General features: G+C 42.2%; 1 protein-coding gene across 1 annotated transcript in view; it reads right to left on the reverse strand.

Annotated features, from left to right (window-relative positions):
- Positions 1-22,960, reverse strand: part of ATXN1 (ataxin 1) — a 403,348-nt gene that overhangs the window by 288,335 nt on the left and 92,053 nt on the right. The window contains exon 3 of the mRNA XM_006764076.2: positions 18,622-18,747. The gene's annotated coding sequence lies outside the window, so the exon portion shown is untranslated. The remainder of the gene's footprint in view (positions 1-18,621; positions 18,748-22,960) is intronic.

Genomic DNA, 22,960 nt, shown 5'->3' on the forward strand with positions numbered 1-22,960 from the left:
CAAATGGGTGAACGAAGATGCTGAAGTATTTAGTGGGTTGATCACAGGGGATCAGTTAGGAAAATGCTAACAGAAGCAACCGCTTCACTGCAAATGATGATGTAGGCGCATAAAGGTACAGAGAACCTAGTTCTCTAAGTACCATGCTTACCAGAGCATTTTTAAACATGAGCTCCCTGGGGAGTAAACTAACATTTGAAACGTTTGTAAAATCATGAACACTATAATATGACGTAAAGAGATAATGACACTTGTCAGAAGAAATGAAGGAGGCATTGCAGTAAATGGAATCTGTTCATAGAGAGAATGAGTCTAAATACAAAATGGTCAGATTGATACTTTGAAGTGTGGTTATTAATAGAAATAATATCAGAGAGATTTCATTATGTAAATGGTTTCTGTGTCTGCCAGAAATGTATCCAGTAGCAATTTGCATTTTTGCTGTAGCAGAAATTTCAAGGATTTCTCTCACTAAATTAAGGGGCCCTTTCATTGGTATACCAGAGCTTTCACAAGCATGATACAAAAGACCACCTACGCTCTTAGATGCTCTTAGATAATAACATATTCTCTTAGATAATAACGACAACGATTAGGTACTTTTGTGTGCCAGGCACTGTGCTGACTGTGCCATGTGCAGCAGTCCCATGAAGCATGATTATCCCCATTTATCATTCAGAGGATGCACCTTGCCCAGGCCCACAGTTAACAAATGATGGGGCCCAGATTTGAATTCTTGTCTCTCTGACCCCATGCCCATGCTTCTTCCCACAGTTGTGAATACCAGATGGTCCAAACTCTAGCCTCATCATGATCATAGTGCTCCAGAGCAGTGGTTGCCAACCAGTGGCCTGCGGACCACTGGTGGTCTGTGAGGTCTGAAAGGTTGGTGACAGCTGCTCCAGAGGGTCCACAGCAAGAATTTCAAACTCAAAGGCTAACGCAAGCCAAATAAATGAGGCCCATGTTAGCCTTTGAGTTTGACATGCTTCAAGACTGACCACCCCGTTAGAAAAGCTCACTATCTGCTCCCACTCAATGGCACCATATTTGCCACCAAGCACTTTAGATATGGTGCTACGCTCTGGTCAGCTGTTAAGTGCAAAGCATTAAAATCAGCCAGGTGCCACAAATCAAAACCCCATTCTCACTCCAAAGCTAAACCATCCCAGTCCCGCCATCTGCCCCACATCTACCCCACAGGTCTCACCGGACATTCTGTCAATCTAAGTCGACTGGATTCCTCCTCACCGCTCCTCATTCAGATTTTTGGTTTCATGACCCACATTTCCATAGGACTCTCCCTGCTTTAGTTCTCAATTATTAAATCCAGTGTTCTGAAATTCCCAAGTGATTGTGAAACTCTCATAGCCACAATCCTTCATTAGAATGGCTAAGTGATAACAGCTTTGTGTCAGATACCTCCATTTCCCCTATACATCCTTTCAGGGATTTATTCAATTTGCCATGAAATCACTAAAAACCAAGCATCACAAGGAAAGAGGAAGAGAAGCTCAAACATAACCCACTCGTGCTTGAAAATAGTCTACCTTTACTGTCAGACAGAGCTGGTTTAGAATCCTTCCATATTCTAAGACATGGGAGCTGTTACTCTTATTTAACCTTTGTCCTGCATCATTCGTAAAACAAAATGCAACAATGCTCATCTCCTGGGGTTATTACAAGGTTTCATGGGAGGGTACAGGTGATGCTCCTACTAAGGAGGCGGCACAGGGTAAAGTTCTCTTCTTTTCCACTGTTTGCCAACGAGGAGTGGACTGTGTGCACGGCCACTGTCCCCTGTTTGCTGTTCTTTCTCTCACTATCTCCCCACATGATCCCCAGCTGCCGGCCCATATTCCACAGGCTGGAGCAGTGAGACAGGCGCCGAGTGGCCCTACAGTTGGGTCACCCTCCCTGAGGGTGACCCTACAAAGTCTGCTCATCTGTCAATACTGCCACACAGAGTTCTGAGGACTTCATACGGCAACACACACGAGAGCTGGATGGAATGAGAGAGGAGGAAAATGCTAGTATCACTATGCCTTTCATTGAGGCTGTGGGCAGGAGAAGATACTAAGTCTTTGCTCTCCAAAGCTCAGATTCAAATTCCTACGGGCAAGAGTTTTGTTAATGTCTGAACCACTTCAGCTCCTAGGAGCCATGCAACAAGGCAGAACATGACCAGGTAACTCGGGCCTGGGTAGGCAGTAAGGGTCCCACAGTCAGAGGTGCCCCTCCTGCCCCTGCGTGTTGTGTTCATAGCACTCCAAAGCTTTTCTTAAATAGGAGTGGCTTTAAGAAGAAGGAAAAAAAAAAAAACAGAAAATAAGCAAGCGTTACCATATCAGCACTAGAGTTTTTACAAACGCCAACCTCTACAGAAACAAGAACATGTGAAATTGCTAAGCAATTTGAAGTCTAAAGGAAAAGAACATTTTTTAAAGTGAAAAACAGATGAGAAATGTAACTACATTACTCTCTTGTTGATTATATACTTATCTCGTTAAAAAGAAACATTTAAAAAGAGGCACATATAGCTTGCTAACTTGGTTACTTCATAAGATTTTCTTGTTTGATAGATTGAGGGATTTAGGGCACTGCCATAAATCTTTTCCAAACAAGGATTACAAACAAAGTAATTATGTATTTAATTAGACACACAAACCAGCCATTGACAAGCCTGAGGAAATCCCTCCCAATGTTTGGGTTTTTTTCCCCTTTTCCAGTTTTGGAGAAAAAACCCCTTGAAACAAATATGACCTATTATATACTTCATGTCTTTTCCCCAAGCACCCACAAATCCAGGTCTCCCCAGTTTGCTTTCAGTCCTTGCCCAGGTTTTAATCTCTTACCCGATGTCTACCATCTGGAGCCCTTAAAGGGCTGCTGCTGCATGTGTGTTCCCCAACAGATGCTACTACATTCCCCTCCCTGAGACGCACCTGCCTTTATAGAGTGTATAATGTGGCTGCCAGGGCAAGGCAGACATGCTGGAATAGACAACTATCCCACGCGGTCCAGGGCGGGGTGGAGCGAATAAGTTCTTAGCTGCTTCGAGTGAATACAGACCTAAGACTAAGGGCTAATTAATGGAAACTGAAGTAAAGATGGTGACAGCTCAAAGCCAGTGTGTGAAGCTCATGTCATGTGACAAAGAGAACTCAGGAGAAATCTCAGAAGGGCAAGAAATTAATGCTTGCACCTTGTTTGCTTTGCAGACTAACACATTTCTGTTGGAAACATGTCTATACTCTGGAGTCATTTTCTAAGGTGCTAACCTACAACTGATGATGGCGATGACTCCACTACCGCTAACAAAATAGCTCCTCACTCATTGGAATCTGATTACCCAGCTGCCATCACTCAGAGGGATGATCTTCACTCCAACGGAGCAAACCTATTTGTGGTCCAACTTGTTTACCTTCCATCCCAACGAGCAATCATCTCCTGCTTGAAATGCCCTTTGTCCCCCACATCACACAATCATGGCTCTTTCTTATTGCAAAACAGGGTTTAAACCCTTTTATCCCATCTAAACTAACCCCATGTAGTTCTGGTGTCCATACAACGATAGACCTAGCGCTTACCTAGCACTAACATCTATTTCTCCATGTTAGTTATTCCTACTCATGCCTAAAGTGTGCCTCTCCTTTATGGGCCTGTTTCTTCATCTGCAGAAGGTGGATAATAACCATCCCTATCTCACAGAGTTTTTTTGAAAACTGAATTTATTTTTAATATATTTGTATGTGTGTGGACACACACAATTAGTGCATGTAAAGTGCCTATCAGCACATTCCTGGTACACAGTAAGCACTCAGAAATGTCTATTGCTTTCAATAGCATTACTAATATTTCTATTACTGTGTTCCTGGTGCTTCCGTTTGCACTGGTCTCTCCCACTTGGTAACTAAATTCTAAAGAGGAGGAGCTATTCTTACACAGAAACTAGAACAGTGACAGAATTCAGTGTTAACTGAGCAACTAAGTAGCAAACTGGCAAGGACTCTGGTATTTCAGTGTCAACCTACCCTGCTGATTACAAAAGCTCATTTATATGTGTGAGTTCTGGCAAAAAGAAATGCAAAAGTATCTGATTCTTGAAGTGGGACAGTGCTAAGATAAATAAATTCATCTGATTCTGCAAAGAGGTGAACCTCAACAGGGCTCAGAATGAGAAAGAAAACCTAGTGGGGCCCAGGAGCATCTCCCAGGGCATCGGTGAGAAGGTGTCCGGGGAGGAGGCATCGAAGCCAGCACAGGACTGGGCACAAATACAAAGCTAAGCCTCTGTGCTGAGGAAGGTCAGGAGCACAGGCCAGGCAAGCGGAGCACAGGTCCTTGAAAGGTGTTTTCCAGGTGCAAGTAAGTTACCCCAGAGCTCACCCTTCACCTCCGGCCATGCTCACTTCTCAAACAGAAGTCACCTGCCTATGGAGAGAGACATGCGACTGAATTCATACTGGGGATATTTCCACTTGCTTTCTAGACCAGAGGTCGCCAACCGGTGGTCCGTGAGGTCCGAAAGGTCTAGAATCTAGACCACTGTCCACATGGCTACCTCCCTTCTACCTGTTCCGCTTCTATTCTTACCGTTTTCATTTCCCATTAAGTCTGACCTCTGTCAATCCTCAGATACAGAATGTCCCAGGCGAAGGGAACTTCCAAGGGTTATCCAGGCTACTGCCCTCTTATACAGGAGAAAACTGTTCCAGAAAGACTGGTAACTTTCCAAAGGTCACAAAATTAGGGACAGACCACGAACTGAAACCTAGATTGTGGGACCACTCTCCTCCCCCAACTCCACATCATCCCGCCGGCTGGATTCTGCCCACCTCACCCCTTCACTGTGGCTGCTAAGTCATCAACGAAAGTTTTGTTGCCAAGCAGGCCACTGGACAGACTTCCCCCTTTCAGGTAGGACAGCATATACGGGGCTGTTTTCTACTCTGTGGTCCCTTGCACTGCGCCATACAGATCCAGCCCACACCCACTGTCACTCACCTTAATAGTCTTGGACAACACACCTCCCTAAGATTTTTTACTAATAAGTCAAATGGCTAATAAATGCTGTGAGTTATTTTAAAACCTTCAAAACAGACGAACAGTTTATTCCGTTGTTTTTTTTTAAAAAAATGGGTTATATTTTCTTGGGGTCTTTTCCTTTCAGGCCAGAGCAGTGCTATTTCAACAGGAAATGTCATAGCTTGAATACCATACCAGATGCATTAAAAAAATAATCTAAACTAAATTAGCTTTTACACCTAACAACATGGTGGGCATCATAAAAAAAACTCTTGGAAAAGGAAGAAGAAACTAATTTAGGGCACTAAAAACAGCTACTTCTCAAATCAAAGTTACCTATAACAAGTGACTTCTTAGCAGAGAAAACAACCAAGTGAAGCTAGGAAAAAACGTTTCACACAGTAGCCAATAAATTAACGTTTTCTTTAGGTGGCATGAGTACAAGACAAGAAGCTATATAGTTCAATTTCCTCAACTCCTAAGAAACTGACATGCAGTTCACCACTCCAGGCAAAGGGCAGTCGGGGGAAGGGGCTCCCCAGGAATATGTGAATCATAATTGTTAGTCATTGCTTTGGGAAATTGAGGATGTAGTAACCACCAGTTAAACATATTACTATTTAGTAAATGCCCAAGATATAAACTTCCTTAGAAACAACTGGGGAAGATACAAAAGGCTCTGCACACCCTCTTAATTTTACTGTTTTGTGGCTGGCAGATTTGGGGAAATTTCACATACTGGTATGAAGGACAAATAACTATATTCCATTAACATATGCATAGGATTTCCTAACAAGGCGTGAATCCAGTCTAATGAGTATGAGGGCGGCTCTTTAAAAGTTCACAAAATTATCAACATAATTAGATACCAGGCCTTAGAAGGGGCCTGTGCGAGTCAGAGGCTTGGAAGCTGAAGTGTCACCAGCTTGGAGACCAGTGTGCCTGGTCCATAACACATTCACATGTATGCATGCACCTCGAGGGTGGGGACACCCCTAAAGGGCCATGACCTGCATATTTCTTTACAGCCCTTTTTAATGCCAAGCATATCCTACATAATAAAAGCGTAATATACAAATCAACTGAACAGCCGAACAGCTGAACGACTATCCAGATAACCATGCTATGACACCCACTGGTGCCAGGCCAGCCAAGGTGGGTGCGATGCAATTGGTTGGGGGCCGGGCCATTGCCCCATGATCGCCCCGCAGAGGGAAGCCCAGGCCACTGGCCAGTGGGGGAATCAATTGGGGAGCTCCACAATCTCCCCAAAGAGGGAGGCCCAGGCCACCAACCAGCAGGCTGCAGCGGGTGGGCGGGGCCTTCCTCTGCAAGGGAAGTCCAGGTCCTGGGTGCCAGAGGGAAGCCAGTACTGGCAGCCTGGGGAAGGAAGGCCCACTCTTGCACGAATTTTGTGCATCAGGCCTCTAGTGTATCATAAATACCATGGTACACTGTTTTGCTGAGTTCAAATGGCTAAATAGAAATGTTTCCATGTTCTGTTTAGAGGGGCTATTCCAGTGTGTGTCTTGACTACCTCATCAGGAAAACATGTCATCCCCAGAAATTTATTAGACAGTGCTGCCTAGCCTGTGGAAACCATCTCAGTTTCCTAAGAGAGTACCTCAGATCAGTGTCATAGTGCTACTACCCTCAGCGCTTATAAAGAAATGTAGATGAGGTGGGGATGGGCAGTGCTGAGTGGCCTAGCAACGCGCCCTTGAAATCAATGAGCTGCACGCCCTAGCCGGTTTGGCTCAGTGGATGGAGCATCGGCCTGCAGACTGAAAGGTCCCAGGTTTGATTCCGGTCAAGGCCATGTACCTTGGTTGCGGGCACATCCTCAGTGGGGAGTGTGCAGGAGGCAGCTGATTGATGTTTCTCTCTCATCGATGTTTCTAACTCTCTATCCCTCTCCCTTCCTCTCTGTAAAAAAAATCAATAAAATATATATTTTTTTAAAAGAAATCAATGAGCTGTTTGGGCTCAGTCAAAGCTGGAAAAAGGGCCACTTACAAGAGTGTTCTGACCGGCCCCACGCTGGAAATCCAACACGGGGGAAGCACCCCAGTCCATCTTCATTACGGCGAGAGAAAATGAGAAGGGAGTAAGCCCTCTAAGCACCTCAACTTTAAATCAATCCAGGGAGCCTTTGCCAGAAGAAAAATATGTACCGTGAGAGAAGATTTGAGAATCACAGGCTTCTGGGATTTGAGCCAAATCTCAGCCTTAGCACAGCAGAAAGTCATTACTGTTCCATTAACTTTCAGGAGATTAGACCCTCCTGGGCCTGCTTTCTTAGGTTCGCGATGTCTGGGGTGCTTGTGAAGTGCAGCCTGGACCAGCCTGGCAACTGCTAGGACAGAAATCTAAAAAGAACACGTTCACGCCAATGCACCAACTCCCTATTTCAACTGTGGCTCTGTAAGATGTAACCGGGAGAATTATGCTCACCTCGACTACAATTCCACGCTGCAGTTTAAGCTACAATGCCTCTGCTCCTGTGCAGAAGGGCATGCTCCTGCTTTGCATGGCGTCGCCGCAAGTGGGGGGCTGTGATTCACCGGCAGCCATCGCGTCTCTGCCCGTTGCTGGACACAGGCAGGGAGACTGAATGAGTAACTTAAAAAAATCAATGGGAAGAAGAGTCAAACAGAACTGAGTCAAGAGATGGTCCCTACACATTTCTGAGCTCTTCCGGGAGGCGTTACAGAAATGCAAGCCTGCTCACAGAAATCCTGCCAGGGACGCAGTCCGAACAGGGGCCAAAACCACAGTGAGGGCCAACAGGCTGTGAGGAGGAAGGGCAAACTCCCCAGCAGGAGTCTGGATTTTGTCTTCCAAGGGTTATTTTCTTCACTTACTATGAGGAAAATTTTCTATATCCTGTTTGCCCATATTCATATAGAACCTAGTTTCTTAAATTTGAATGCATATTATATCTTATTGATAATATTGATATGATGTATTGAAAAATAAATTTACACACACACACACACAACACGTATACTTGAAACACTGTGTTAGAAGTATGGGCCAAACACAAAAGGACTAATATTGTATGATTCTAGGTATGTGTGCTACCTAGACAAGGCAAACTCATCGAGGTAGAAAGCAGAGATTACTAGGAGCTGGGGAGTGGGAGGAACGAGGTATTGGTGTTTCACGGGTACAGAGTTTCCATTTGGGAATACGAAAAAGCTCTGGAAATGGATTGTGGAAATGGTTACACAATACTGTGAATGTATGCAATGATTTATAACTTAACAATGGTTAAATGGGTAATTTTTACATTATAGATTTACCACAATTATAGATAGACAGGTACTAGAAGATAGATAGGTATTTGTATACACTGAAAAATCATGTTAAGGACACTTTCAAAGTGCGGTGCTGGATTGGTAGCTGGGTCCCCAAGACAGACTGCTGTTGGCTCACTGACTCTCCCAAATGGATGAGGGCAGTGCTGGTAAAGGAAGGGTGAGACCAATGTGGACGCTCACCAGGAAAACAGAGGGCACCACAGCCATTCCTGCAAAGTGGGTACCGCGGCCATTCCTGCAAAGGGGGTACCACGGCAGGGGGGCCAAGCCTCTGGAAACAGGAACCAGCACAGGCGCTAAACGTTTAAGAGTCCAAATTCCCCCCTCTGATATTTTGGAGAATCTTATGCGGATCAATGTCATAGAGCAGATAACCACTTCAAAATTTGTCAGGTTAATAAATGCAGATTTCGATGAATTTACGTAATATGTGCTTTTAGGTTCACTGGTGACAACCTTTGAGAGTTGAATTAAAGTTCCCCTTTCACTAAGTGTCATTCCAAATTCCACTCAGCACCTGTAAGCAGAAGCTGCTCTGCCTGTTGCTGAGTGTTTTCAGTATAACAAACTTGGTTTCAATCAAAGTACCCACCTTACACATCTAGGGTTCTCGCAAAGTACTCACTCCCGAACTCCATTTCACTGCCAAGAGCAAATTCAATCTGCGTGCCCGCCCACCACAGGACGCCGGGCTCCTATAAATGGCTAACTTGATGGGCTCCTAGAGGGGCCACCTGCCAGCAGGTCATTGAGGATGCTGGTCATGAGGACAGCTGAAAACAATTTCTTTCCCATCAACCTCTACAACAGTGGTTCTCAACCTTGGCTGCACATTAGAATCACCTGGGAATCTTTTTAAAATCCTGATCTGGGCCTCATCCTCCAGAACTTCTGTTTCTTTGTCACTAATGTTGTGGCCCCACCCCATAACAAAGAAACAGAATTTCCGGAGGATGAGGCCCAGAAATCAGGATTTTAAAAAGATTCCCAGGTGATCAGTGTTGGACTGACTTGTTTAATGTGCACAAAAGGAAATATTTCACTTTCAGAGAACAAAAAAAATAGGCTTATTTGCGTTACACTTAATTTGTGCAGTTATTCAATGTCTGGTAAGGTAATGTACAAGAAAAATATTAATTTTTATTGAAATGTTCTATTTTATGTTAATAATTACTTATTTCAGCCCTTTGTATTCAGTATGTCTCTATTGAAGTAAACCTACTTTTCTATGAAAATTGAAGCTTTTTTTTTTTGTGGCCCACTTAACCTTGAACCTTGTTTATTTGGCCCATTTTAGCCTTTGAGTTTGACATGCTTGCTCTAACCAACTGAGCTACCTGGCCAGGGCCATATTGATTTTTATCATAAAATTAGCAAATTGACCTGCCTTTTCTCCCAATCACCCAATACTCCACCTCACAAAACTTCTACTTGTCCCAAACCGGTCCCCAGCGTTCCTCAATCACATACTGCCCTCTCCCTTCTCACCATTGTTCACTCACCCTCTCGCCTAGGACACCTTGCTCCCATCTCTGGCCTTTGCGATCCTAACCAAAGTTAAAGTCTAGTTCAAAATACCTCCTCCACGTGCTCGCCACTCCCTAACTCAGGGGTCCTCAAACTACCGCCCGCGGGCCACATGCAAATACAAATATTGTATTTGTTCCCATTTTGTTTTTTTACTTCAAAATAAGATATGTGCAGTGTGCATAGGAATTTGTTCATAGTTTTTTTTTTAAACTATAGTCCGGCCCTCCTACGGTCTGAGGGACAGTGAACTGGCCCCCTGTTTAAAAAGTTTGAGGACCCCTGCCCTAACTAGACCAAACAGCTCACTCCTGTGTGTTCCCACCTTCCCTAGTTGAATTCAATCATGTTTCACCTTCCCTGAGTAAAAAATCATAAATTCAATTTGAAGGAAGCCACTAAGAATACAGTCACGACTGGAAAATTGTATTATGAACTAAGTGTCTAAGTGAATACTATGAAAGTGACATGATAATAACAGCTAACACTTCTTTAAAAGCTTTACATGCCTTAACTCTTTTAGTTTTGACAACTCTGATAGAGGCTATCTTACTTTTCCCATTTCATGGGTGGATAAACTGAGACCCAAAGTGGTTAGGTAACTTGCTCAACATTGCACAACTACTAAATGTCAGATACTATGAAGTGGCAGATTTGTATCCAAACCCAGGAAGTTTGCCTCAGGAACTTATGCTCTTAAGCACGGCATTATATTGTTTCCCCAAAGCATTACATAGCGATCTATTATGTGCTACTAGAAAAATCAACGATGACTGTAAACAATTTTCTAAGGGCTGGATTTTGAAACTTTGAAATTCATCAAGGTATTCTATTCTGGATGTATATCCTTAAAGTGTCACAAAGAGTTGTCTTCTCCTTTGCAGCCTTCCTAATTGGAGTTCCTATGCTTACTTCTGCTTGTGCTAACCCACCCTAGACAACCTTAGCCAGACTACAGCCACAATCTCACTCCACGGACCTATACACGTGGTCTGCAGAGGGCAGCTGAAGATAAGCACCTACTACATCGAGAAGCAGCTGAAGCTGTAATGAAAACTGCAATAGTCCATCGCCTTCTTGGGTTTTTGTCACTAGATATTTAGGATGCTTTCACGTACTGGCTCTCACGAAAGAGCAATTCGACAGCCAGTACCTCTTGGTAAATGAACAGCAGTAAGTGGAAAAGTTTGCAGCCCCATAGATGGTGCAGCAGAGAATAACTAAAGGTGAACTGTGAGTCTGCACTCATTCACCTGAGCCATGGTAGATTTCTTGTCAGATCTTCTAAACCAGTGGTTCTCAACCTTGGCTGCACATTAGAATCACCTGGAAATCTTTTTAAAATCCTGATTTCTGGGCCTCATCCTCCAGAAATTCTTTCTTTGTTATTAATATTGTGGCCCCACCCCATAACAAAGAAACAGAATTTCCGGAGGATGAGGCCCAGAAATCAGGATTTTAAAAAGATTCCCAGGTGATTCTAGTGTGCAGCCAAGGTTGAGAACCACTGTTCTAAATAGTCAAAGGGTCAGGCTTTCAAATGCATGCAATGCTCAGGACAGAAAAAATTAAGAAATTCCGCAAAGGTTCTTCACTGTGCAAAACAAAGATCAACTGTATGAAATGCTGAAAAGTGATGTGGTCTATAATGTTTCCAAGACAGTACCAATCAATACATGTTGTTAATTTGTTAACCTAACAGTGGTTCAACTTTTTTCATAATTTTATAGGCAAGAAAACGAAAAACCGGGTAAAAATATCATGCAAAAAAATTGGCAAATCTCAAATTGAAATTCTCTTCCAACTTACTGATTCTAACTAAAATATTAATGGGAAAATATATATATAAGAATAAGAAAATATATAGTAGTAAATGATATTTAATGTCAAAATATTACCTAAAAAGATGTATAGCCTGCCTCACACATTAATCACTATAAAATCCCATTCTGAATTCCTAGCTCACAAGTGCAAATGATGATTTTTTTTTTTAGTAGCTTCTTATCATGTGATATTATAAAGCATCCTACTCCTCCCTTTCAAAAAAATCTTTTGATGATGCCAAATTAATTTTGGAGATGACTTTTCATTTTATTTAAGCCAAGATATTTTTTCTCCTTTGCTATTTTAACTAAATAGAATTCTTAGAAATGAAAAAAAAAAGTAACAAGTATATTCCTAGAGTAGAATAGCCTTTCATAATTGAAAAAGTTACATCAATCCTTTAATGTTATCCAGTCTTGGCTTTTTAATTTGCTTAAGAAAAAAATATCACATATTCATGTCATGCTGCCAGCTCTGGATGTGTCCTCTCTTCGGATTTCTGATTTGGCTGATAGGGTTTTTCATGACACAAAACAGTTTAAAAAGCAATTTCTAGTAACTTCACAAATGTGGCTAAGAAGCTGAAGACAGAATTTCCAAATACTAAAGAATCACTTTTGAAGTTTAGTTGCATTGGCCTGATGCTGAATGCAACTACTTTTGTAAGAATTGCTCAATCAAAAAACCTCTACTTTTTGTAATTTTTACAACATGGTAATTAGCACTGAGTTTATCTGAAAAAAAAAAAATGTAAATCTTACCTGAAGAATTACTTGTATATTTCTGGATTAGTTCTTTCTTTTTTTCTCATCATCCATAAATATTTATTAAGATACGTTAGGTGCAGAAACTGGCTTAATACTAGCAATTCAGGGTTTAAAATAAAGCAATCACTATCTGCATGAACCAGCCAGAAAAATATCTACATAAACAAAAAAATATCAACGCATAGTGCTAACACAGGGAGAGGAACATTTTCATTAGACCTTAATGAATGAGAAAGTCGCCTTGTAGAGAGAGACAAGTTCATGCAGAAGAATCAACATGAAGAAAAGCATGGTTATTAAAATATATAGTATGTTTAGAAAGGAAAAATGTGTTGTGTGGAGAGATGGGAAGGATGGGCAATGAGATTTAAATGGTAAGTTGATAATGAATTCCTCAGGGTCTTGAATGCTATGCAATGAAGGTCACATTTTACCTTCTAGGAAAGGGAAATTAACAAAATCCTTTTAATTTTTCCTTGCACTTCATCCTATTCATTCATTACTTATGGAAAATTACCAAAGGAGTATATATTTTTTTTTAAAAAAAAAGTACTAACCACTCTAATACTATGAACATCTTCATTTTTGCTTTACTTCTAGTCTTTGTTGACAGACATACATTTTCATTATTACTTTGTATTCCATATATACAGGGTGTCATCCAAAAAAATGCATATAGACTTTAACAGCTGATAGCTGCTAAATGAAAATAAAATGTATTTTAATAAACACTGCCTTTATAATTATATTTAATGTATGTATACATTTTTGGGGGAGCCCCTGTATATACAATTTTGAAGTATGAGTTTTATACTTAACAGTGTACTAGAAACACTTTTCCATACTTCCACATGCTATCAAGGTTTTTCAGGAATGGGAATAATTCAACCACCCCTTTCTTTAGGAAAATAATTCTCAACATAGTGGGATGAATGGAACATAGGAATGACTTAAAGCAAGTGGCTTCCTTTGGAAGTGGCTGCAGTAGTCCAGGCACGTGATTCTAATGGCCTGAAACAGAACAACGGCAAGGGGGCGGAAGAAGAGTGAGTAGAATATTTAACAGGTAAAACTATAGCATGTGGTCAAGGGATGAACTACACAGGAAGAGAAGATGGTGTCCAGCACCAATGACTGGCTGATCTTGTCTCTCTAAACAAGGAACCGGGAAAGGGACAGTGTAGGTTTAGCCTCACGTTGGAGGCACCTATATGACATCCAATTGAAGGCATTTGGAGGAAGTTGGAAACCAATGATCTTAACTCAGAAGAGAAAGAGAGAGCCATGATCGTAGGCAGAGCAGTTGACAATGATGTCATGGCATGATGATGCCTTAGGGGAGAGTGTGTTCGGGAGCAAACACTGGTGAGTTTCTTTCAGTTTTCACTCCAACAGTGTGCCAGCGTGGCAGTTTAATTCTAACTTATTTTGATGCACATCAAACACCTCCCTTCAAAGCTCTCAAACTGTCACCAAGGAAAGGTATCTTCCAAGTAAATCAACATCTGTTTTGATGATGCCTCTTGTAAGACAATGCACTGCATTTCCTGAAGCGGTGTGGTTTTACTCACAGTTAGACCAAACCACAGGGCTCCTCTGAAGGACTGATGCAATTAGCTCGTGATAGCATCAGCAAGAAGAGTGAGTTATGGCACATTTCACAGAAGGCGTATGCTGGGTATGCCCTACGGAACGCAGGCTCAGGTACGTGATGGGTATCTGACTCCCCTAAGCTGGAAAGCATTAAAGAGCTTTCTAAGGATGGTCTTCCGGGAAGACACAGGCCTGGCTCTTTAATTACTTGTACCTGCCTTGCGAAAGCAGCTCCCCGGGTTTAGGTGACCATTGGAAATCCTGCAGTGCTCAAGGGGGTGTCATGGTCAGCAGGACAAGTGACAGAGTTTCTCACCAGGCAAATGCTCTTTAGAACCAATTCTTCTCTTTGCCAAGTGCAGATGGCTACTGCTAAGGAAATATCCCATGCGTGGATAAAGGCCTCCAAACAGCAATTCCAGCCAGCATCTGGTATTCTGCTAAAATCATGTGCTTTATCACTTCTTTAATTTTGTTCCTCGTTACTCCTCTACCTGGAAGCCTCCAACAAAGGCTCAAAGACACATACATCAACAACTGTACATCTCCCTTCCATAGCCGACAGACTGTGCATCCGCCTCCTGCGTCACAAAAGCGGCCCTCTCCCCACCACCCAGCTGGAGGAAGCTGTGCAGAGGAAAATCTAGCCAGGTCTCCATAAAGCACATATTAAAAAGCCTCTTTTGCCTTTAACACTGCTTTGGGAACCTGCTATTTTTCCTTCCCTTCGCTGAGAACATGAGAAAAAGCCAGTTCCAGATCCACTGGGTTACACCTTTCCGCTGTCTCCCATCGTCAAAACTGGTGCAGACCCAGAAGAGGATGCATTACAGTCACTGTGCATGAGTGCGCCTTTTAACACACACTCAGTTCAGGATCCGCACGGCCTCTCTAAGGAAAACTATGAAGTGGCAAGAGCCAAAGAAAAGTTGCAGAAAATGACTGAATGCACTGGGTTGTGGTTACCTTAACAGCTGTTAAATTTCCAGATTACCCCCACTTGTTCCTTTATAGGCTGGCTGGGCTTCTGAGTTCTTCTGTTTGGTTTTCCACTTGAACTGTCATATCTACTACGAGGGCTGCAGCCACCAGCAAGGGCATTCAGAGCAAGGACACCCTGCAAATCTATTTAGCATCACCCAAGGCCAGGCTTGCCCTTGCTGGGGCCAAGAGACGCCCCCGCAGTCTGCTAACATCGATTTGAATCCTGAATCGGCTGCTGCCACCATGGGCGCTTTGATGTGTGTCCACTGCAGCTTAACTTTATCCCTTTCAGCAATGGGATTGCTCTCTGGCCACCAAAGCTTACCACTGGCGAGCCCTAACAGCTGAAAGAAATCTCATTCAAAATAACCTGCCAAGGGCAGCAAGTGTGGCTTTGGGAGCCAAGGATAAGGCTTCTGGGTACCACAGCACCGTCATCCTCAGGTCTCTGCTACCCCCTCACTCCAGATGAACTCCCTGGATCTGCTTTTCCTGCTGTATCGCCGCAGGCAGGGGGTAACACTATTACTAAGGACAGCCAGGGTCAGAGGTTGAAGAGAAAGGGACATAAAAGAGCCCTGGGCCTGGGGGGGAACACTACACATGTAGATAAACTGGGGGTTTTAAGGGTTCAGAGAATATGCTGATTCCACATCCTGAAAGGCGAGGCCATGAAAGAGTGAATGCAACCATCATGGTTTGATGATGCTCAGATCAACAAGCAAATATTCCTGGGCAGCTACGATGAGCTGAGACCTGGGCCCAATGCTGCTGGTGAGAAGGCAAAGAAGAGGGTGAAGAAGCAGACTCAGCCGTTAGCAAACCTCAGTGTGCAGGAGAGATATCCGCGGTGAGTTTCTTGGGCTCAATATCTCCAGCAATTCTGACTCCTCAAGCCTGGTGCTGCTGAATCTGCAACTTTAATACACACAGCCAGGTGATTCTATCAGGAGGCCCTGGAGCTGGACTGCTTTGGAGAAACACTGGGCTACGATCTGACTCCTGCCCTCAAGCAGTCTGCAACCGGATGGAGTGATGACAACCACCCAAGAGCAAGGCAGAGCCACACATTCTTTTTTTTTTTTTAATTTTCAGCCAAAAATATATTATTAATTACAAATATTTCTGACACAGAAATGGATCTCATAGAGATTAACAATACTTAGTGTTTTAATGTCAATACCATATAAACTGATTCAGTTTTAATGCTATAATTTTATGTATACAAGAATGAATATTCTCAATTAGTATACCTAAATGTACTAATTTTCCAAACTTCAAAAGTAATGGAGTTTCTTTCGATATAAGAACAAAAATGGACATAAAGCCAATACATCACAACCTCTTTCCTTATTTAACACACATTCTTTTATGATTCGAGCTCTCCATGATCTAGGAGTTCACAACGAAGGGTGGGCAGTGAAGCTGTGAGCATTCAGGAAAGACTCTATGAACAAGAGTCGGGCTTAGTGGTCAGGCAGAACTTGGAGAGGGACAGCCCCATGCAATCATCTTAAGCAAACCTTCTGATTCAGCCTGCCACGGTGGCTACACTGCGGCCTAAATGAAGCTGGCCTGGGATAGAAGACACTGCTGAACAGGTAGAGAAGCTTCCGATGTTGATTGCAGGGAGGGCAGTGTCACCAGGAGAATCATAAAACTGGCATTTCCAGATGACACAGTTTGCATTTTATTCTGTCGCATTCATGTGGTTTCCTGCACTTCATAATTTAACGTATGTAAGAGAAAAAAATGCCGTTATGAAACCCAAATAATGTACCGCCCTGAGGCAGACAGCCACTTGCTAACAAGTGACAACTGAGCCATCAATGTAAAACAAGGGTTGGGGCTCTATGGCTCAAGGTTTGGGGCTCTACGAGGTGCAAGGACTGGCATGTCACCCATAACACGGTGAAAGCAAACACAGAAGGAAACAGATCCCCAACCAGAAGGGACAGTCATTCAACACAAGCCTATCTCATGTATTCAAATATTATATTCATTTAACACTGTGCTGCAAGGAAAAATTATTAACCACAGTCCGTGCAAGGCCTGCTTGACCAAAGGGCTGGCTCACAAGATCGGAGCCAAAGGCAGGGGGGCCCACCCCTGACCCTTTCCTCCACATGGGTTGATCTTAGAGCCCCTCTGCAGAGAGGACCCACTAGGGCAGTGGTCGGCAAACTTCAGCTCGGCAAACCGTGGCTCGCGAGCCACATGTGGCTCTTTGGCCCCTTGAGTGTGGCTCTTCCACAAAATACCGACTCTTCCACAAAATACCGACTTCTGCACATGGGCCACGAAGTTTCAATCGCACTGTACGTGCATGCCCGCATGTGGTATTTTGTGGAAGAGCCACACTGAAGGGGCCAAAGAGCCGCATACGGCTCGCGAGCCGCGATTTGCCGACCACGGCACTAGGGGTACACAGTAAATTCTGTTGAGCAACTACCAATCAAGCAGTATAATCATTTAACTAACTTCACTGGGGGGGACTGTTGAATTTTAAATTTGCGTAAGACTGTGGTGATCCCGGAGGCATGTCCTCCTGTTTTTAAGGTGACTCACTCCAAGAGGATGAGTTAGTTGTCCGAGGTCACCAAAATTGGTGGGCAGAATTGGGCTTCCACCTAGGGACTCCGTTTCCAAAAAATACAATGAGCTAGGCTGACAAAGCTTTCTTGGAAGTCCACATTATTTTGGTATGTGGTTTGAAATTGTTTATTTATAGTTCAGAGTGTTTAAACTTCACTCCAAACCAAGACTGTCATTCAGGGTACCGTGTTTAGTTAAAAGGTGCTCATAAACATTCATTGAACAGGACTTGGAAACTCCCAATGCTTCTCATCTTTGCCCATCCCAGCACTTCATTACAGGGTCACAAACTTGCTACCAAATTGAACCTGAGGTCTCTTGTATGATGAATACCTTATGCCAGTGCTTCTCAACCTTTTTTGGCCATGCCCCACCTAAGCATCTCTAAAGACCTGATGCTCCCTCTGTGACATATAATTCTTATTATTCAAAAAGTGAACTCCTATTCACGTGAAGGACGCCTAAAAGGTCATTAATTTGGTCTAAACAAGCGTCCAAAGAACATGGCATCCATGAAAGAGAAAAATAAAAGAACGAAAGGACAGTTGAAGTTCTGAAGAAGAAATCACTAAGAAATCGTTTTTAAAAATAATAATATGAAGTGCCCACCCCATGGGGAATGTGCCCCACATTGGGAACCACTGCCTTATGCTCTCAGCTAAAATGAAGTATCTGGAAATGTAGTTTGGGGTGTGTGTGTGTGTGTGTGTGTGTGTGTACACCCGCAAATCACAATTTACCCTCCCTCCCATCTTTTTCTAATGACAAATGCATTCTACTCAGATCCTATTATTCTGCACATAGGAGAAACAAACACAACTAAGTAAATTTCATCACTTTCCTTCAATAGAACAAAGCTTTCACAAACATCCTGTGGCTTGGGCTGTAGAGAAATAGCCATGCACTTGAATAAGATGTCCTGGGACACCAAATAAATGGTGACTGATGAAATTTAAGGCCAAGTCTTTCGGATGACTTACCCAAAACCACTTGTGTTTCAAGACCATTCGTGCAGGCTGAAGTCCACGCTTTCTCTCTTGCTCATGGTCCGTAGCAGCACTAATTTGGAGGTCTCAAAATAAACTCTCTCATTTTGCTCCAATATGCTGCAGTAAGACAAAACAAAACACCAACTCAGAATGAGAATGTCACTTGAAGCAGTCAGTTGATATTCAGGGGGAAATCCCTGGCTTTTGTCATATGTATATTTTATAACCTCGAACAAGCATATTAATTACCAGAATGAAGCCATCGTGCAACTGATCTACATATGGTACCTAAAATACTGGATGGGGCACGGGGTGCAGAAAAGAAGAAACAAAGCAGACTCCTGCTCTCTGGGTAGGTACTAAAAATTATAATATACACCAGTGGGAATGTGCCTGCAAATTTCAAGTTTATTAATTGAAATAAGTGAATAAAGAAGGATTTCTTATGTTTAAATAATTAAAGATACTGAAATGCAGTTTCTCAAGAGTAGAAAGTGGAGAGAGTTTTGTTTTAAATTAAAATCCACCTGATTCTGCCCATTAAACTCAGACTGAGTGAACAACTATGAATATTTTTAAATAAAGGGCTAATGGGATTGAACAAAACAAATAAAGTATAAAAGAGAAGAAATGTTCCATTGCAAACAAGAAATTAGTGTTTTTATTCTGACTCTTGATAAATCTTGATAAAGACCTTCTCCACCCAAGTTGGAAAGCAGCATTTACTTAACACACTGAATATGAAATGAACAGTTAAAATATGCATGCCTCTTCACCCCACTCAGAGCAGCTGGCAAAGCCTACGCCTTCGAACTGTGTGTGACAAGGTCGCTCTGAAAAGTTCGCTTCTGCCTGAGAGTTTTAAAAACGCTCACTTGTCACAGGGCGTTGTTCTAGCTCCAGATGCTTAGCCAAATCCACCCCACTGTTTGTTTTTTGACAATGCCCATTTGAGCTCTTGGAAACAGTCTTCAAAAGATGTTTGCATCCTTTTTCAGCCTTTGGTGAGCTCTTCCTCAGCTATTCTGAAAGTCCATTGGCTGTCCCCCAGTTCTCTAACTACCTGATTGCTTCCTACCATAAGTCTACACTCTATGCATTTCCAGAGGTCCCTAGGCAATCACCAAGACCTCATCATCAAACAACCTAGCTGTAGAGCTGGTATACTTTTATGCCTCTCTAGGCTGCTGTATGCAAAATCAGTTCCTTGAAAGACTGCTGAAGCTACTGCTTTACAGAATACGCGACATGTTTGAAAAGGACTTTGGGGGGTTGTATATAACTGTGGTTAAGTTCATGGAGACACTAAAAACTTTGGAGGAGGAGGAGAAAGCTGCTCTTGGTTAATGTTTAAACAAGTGAGTGGAGAATAAGACGATTATATTTTCAGTCCAGCTGGAGGAGTGACTGCCTGACAAGGACAGTCTTTTTTTTTCTTGTCTCGATTCTATCAATTCTCACTGAATGTGGGGTTGTAACGATTGTATTCCTTTTCTGAGCACTTTCCATGAAATGTAATCAGCTCCCACTCAAAAGTGTAAAAGTAACATATTGATACGAATCAACATAAGCCAGGAAGTTCAAAGCATGAAAAACTGTCTTTAGTTACAGTTTTGGTAAAAACAGAATTTGGAGAGAAGAGGAGGATTTTAAGCAAGCCCACTGCCAGTTACTGGCTGCTATCGATCTTGTTTTACTAAAAATAAATTGTTGCCTTTCTCCTATATGTTACCAGGTCTGTATCTTGGTATTCTAAGGAAGGGTCTTTGTCATCTAGTTCAAAATTCTTCTGCAAATAAAGCTGCTGGCCCAGAGAGGCTGATGGACCTCTTAAAGTCACACAGCAAGTTAATTTGTGCCTTGAGTAGACTCTGGGTTTAATCGCTCATGCCCATTGACTCTTACTGGACATAATGTTGTTGAACAGAATGGAATGTGGTGTTGGTTGGAAAAGTTTACCAGAAGCACAACACTTTTTCATGGTATCGAAAACTCTCTCTCTCTCTTTTTCTGTTTTGTTTTTGCCCTAAAGAAAGAAATTCATTTTGGGATGATATTCTTTTCACCAAGTAGAGCAAAATCTAACTTGGAGAAGCAGAACAGCTCCATTATTAGCTCAGGGCCCTCCACTGGCTGCCAAAGTCTGATGCCCAGAGGCTTATACTATTTGTAGAGGAGAAAGGGAGAAAAAAGGACCGTCTCAATGACAAGATTTTCCATTCTTATCCCTGTCGAGGTGAAGGAGTTGGAAGTGATTTATTTTGTGATTTATAGCTGACCCTCAATTACACATAGTCCCACAAGAATGAGACGATTTTAAACTAAAGAAAGCCACTGAAAATTCTGCACACCTCATTTTAAGCAGAGGTTTAATACACTTCCCTTCTTCAGCAAACTTTTCAGTAGTCTGCTAATCACCAACCAAACAAACTGCTTGCCTTTCCTCTCCTTTGCCCTCCCATTCCTGTTTGCCAGGTGAAGTTATAAATAGAGATAAGACCAAACGTCTAGAGAGGAGAAAAGAAATGTAATCGGGGACCTGGAGCATTACAGAGACTGAGTCTGAACACTGAGAGTCACTGTATAAACAAGCTTTTGCTGCAGAAAGTGCTCCCTTCGCTAGTTTATCCGAACAATGGTCCATGTGCATCTTCTCCCCACTTCTTAACCAGCCACAGAGCTCTACAATTCTTCTATTTTTGATTTCCCAAAAATACCACCATCTATATCCAGTTGTCACAAAAGTTGGAAAGGAGCTTGACCTGCATGGCTCCAGTGATTGAGCGTCGACCTATGAACCAGGAGGTCACAGTTCGATTCTGGGTCAAGGGCACATGCTTGGGTTGTGGGTTCAATCCCCAGCGTGGGGCATGCAGGAGGCAGCCAATCCATGATTCTCTCTAATCATTGTGTTTCTATTTCTCCCTCCCACTCCCTTCCTCTCTGAAATCAATACAAAATATATTTTAAAAAAAAAAGATGGGAAGGTGGTCTCTTGCTGTGTGAAGAGTAAAAGCCTGGTTCTTTAATTTCAGGCTGGTTAATCTGGCTAATTTAACTCTGAGAGAATCTCCAGTGCAGTCTGCAAATGCTCCAATAGGTATTCCTACAAGGCTGAGTGTCCTTTGGCACATGTAAAGAGTTCTCCCTAAAATTACTCAATGGTTTTTTAAAAAAACAAGATATTGAAGAAGACAGCCACAGAAATTTCTCCTTGAATTTTTTAAGTGATAAGGGAAAATTTTATAAGCATTTCTGTGATAATTTTCTGAACAGTTATAAGCAGAAGCAGCAGCAAAGTTGCAATAGAAAGTCACTAAGGATTTAAACAATATTAAGTTTTTAAGTAGGAACTGGCAAGGCCAAAACATAAAAAAAGCTCTTGAACTATACACAGTACGATGGCTATCATCCCTTTAATTCTTATAACAAATCAAGACTTTCCCACTCTTTGCCAGACACATGTAGCACAGAAAGCGAAAGAAATGATCTCCTCACTTCTACCTCGAGACAGATTTAGAATGGCATTTTGGTCAGAACGGAACTTGCTGGTTGTTCTATCACCCTATTTTGTAGGAGGGGAAAGCCCAGCATGTAGCAGTCAGGAGCATGCTCTTCACTCTGTGGAATACTATTACTTTAACTGTTAGCATTGTGCCCACAACCAATGGAAACCAAAGGACTGGAAAGAAAATATCATTAAAATACAACAAAATCCACTGCCATTTGTAAATCCTTCTGTTACAAAAAGCGACTGTGTTTTAGAAAACCATGAGATGCATCATGAACGGTATTTTTTGCCATTTAAAAATACCAAACAGTAGTAATAGCTGCACCGCTAGGCTGCCAGGACTTAACCTGCAATTTGGGCAATCAGTGTGGGACGGGATCACTTTGTTTTATGACACAGGAGCAGATGCTACTAATTAACACACAGAAATATCCAAAACAGGGTTTTTAAAACATATGAGTTTGGAAACATAAGTAGAAACAGCTTTGAAGACTATAAGCAAAATAGTATAATAGGATGAAATATGAGTGGTTTTCTTTTTAAAAAGAGAGTTAGGTTAGCTGGTAAACTTTTATGGGCCATCCTCTTAATAAAGCATGGATTTGAAGAAAAGTACCTGCTAAATCTTGCTTTTTATTTTTGAAAAATAGGGAGAGAGTAACATGTGTCATATATTAGCCAGTGTGTTCCATGGGATGCTATAGTCCACTGTGGAACATTAAATTATGCCAAAGATAAAAAGAGGATTTAAAAGGTTGAAATCAATTTGGGAAACACTTTTGAGGGCTGTTGATGTATTACTATGTATTGTAAATCTCT

Source organism: Myotis davidii, unplaced genomic scaffold (assembly GCF_000327345.1).
Source record: "Myotis davidii unplaced genomic scaffold, ASM32734v1 scaffold279, whole genome shotgun sequence".
NCBI lineage: Eukaryota > Metazoa > Chordata > Mammalia > Chiroptera > Vespertilionidae > Myotis > Myotis davidii.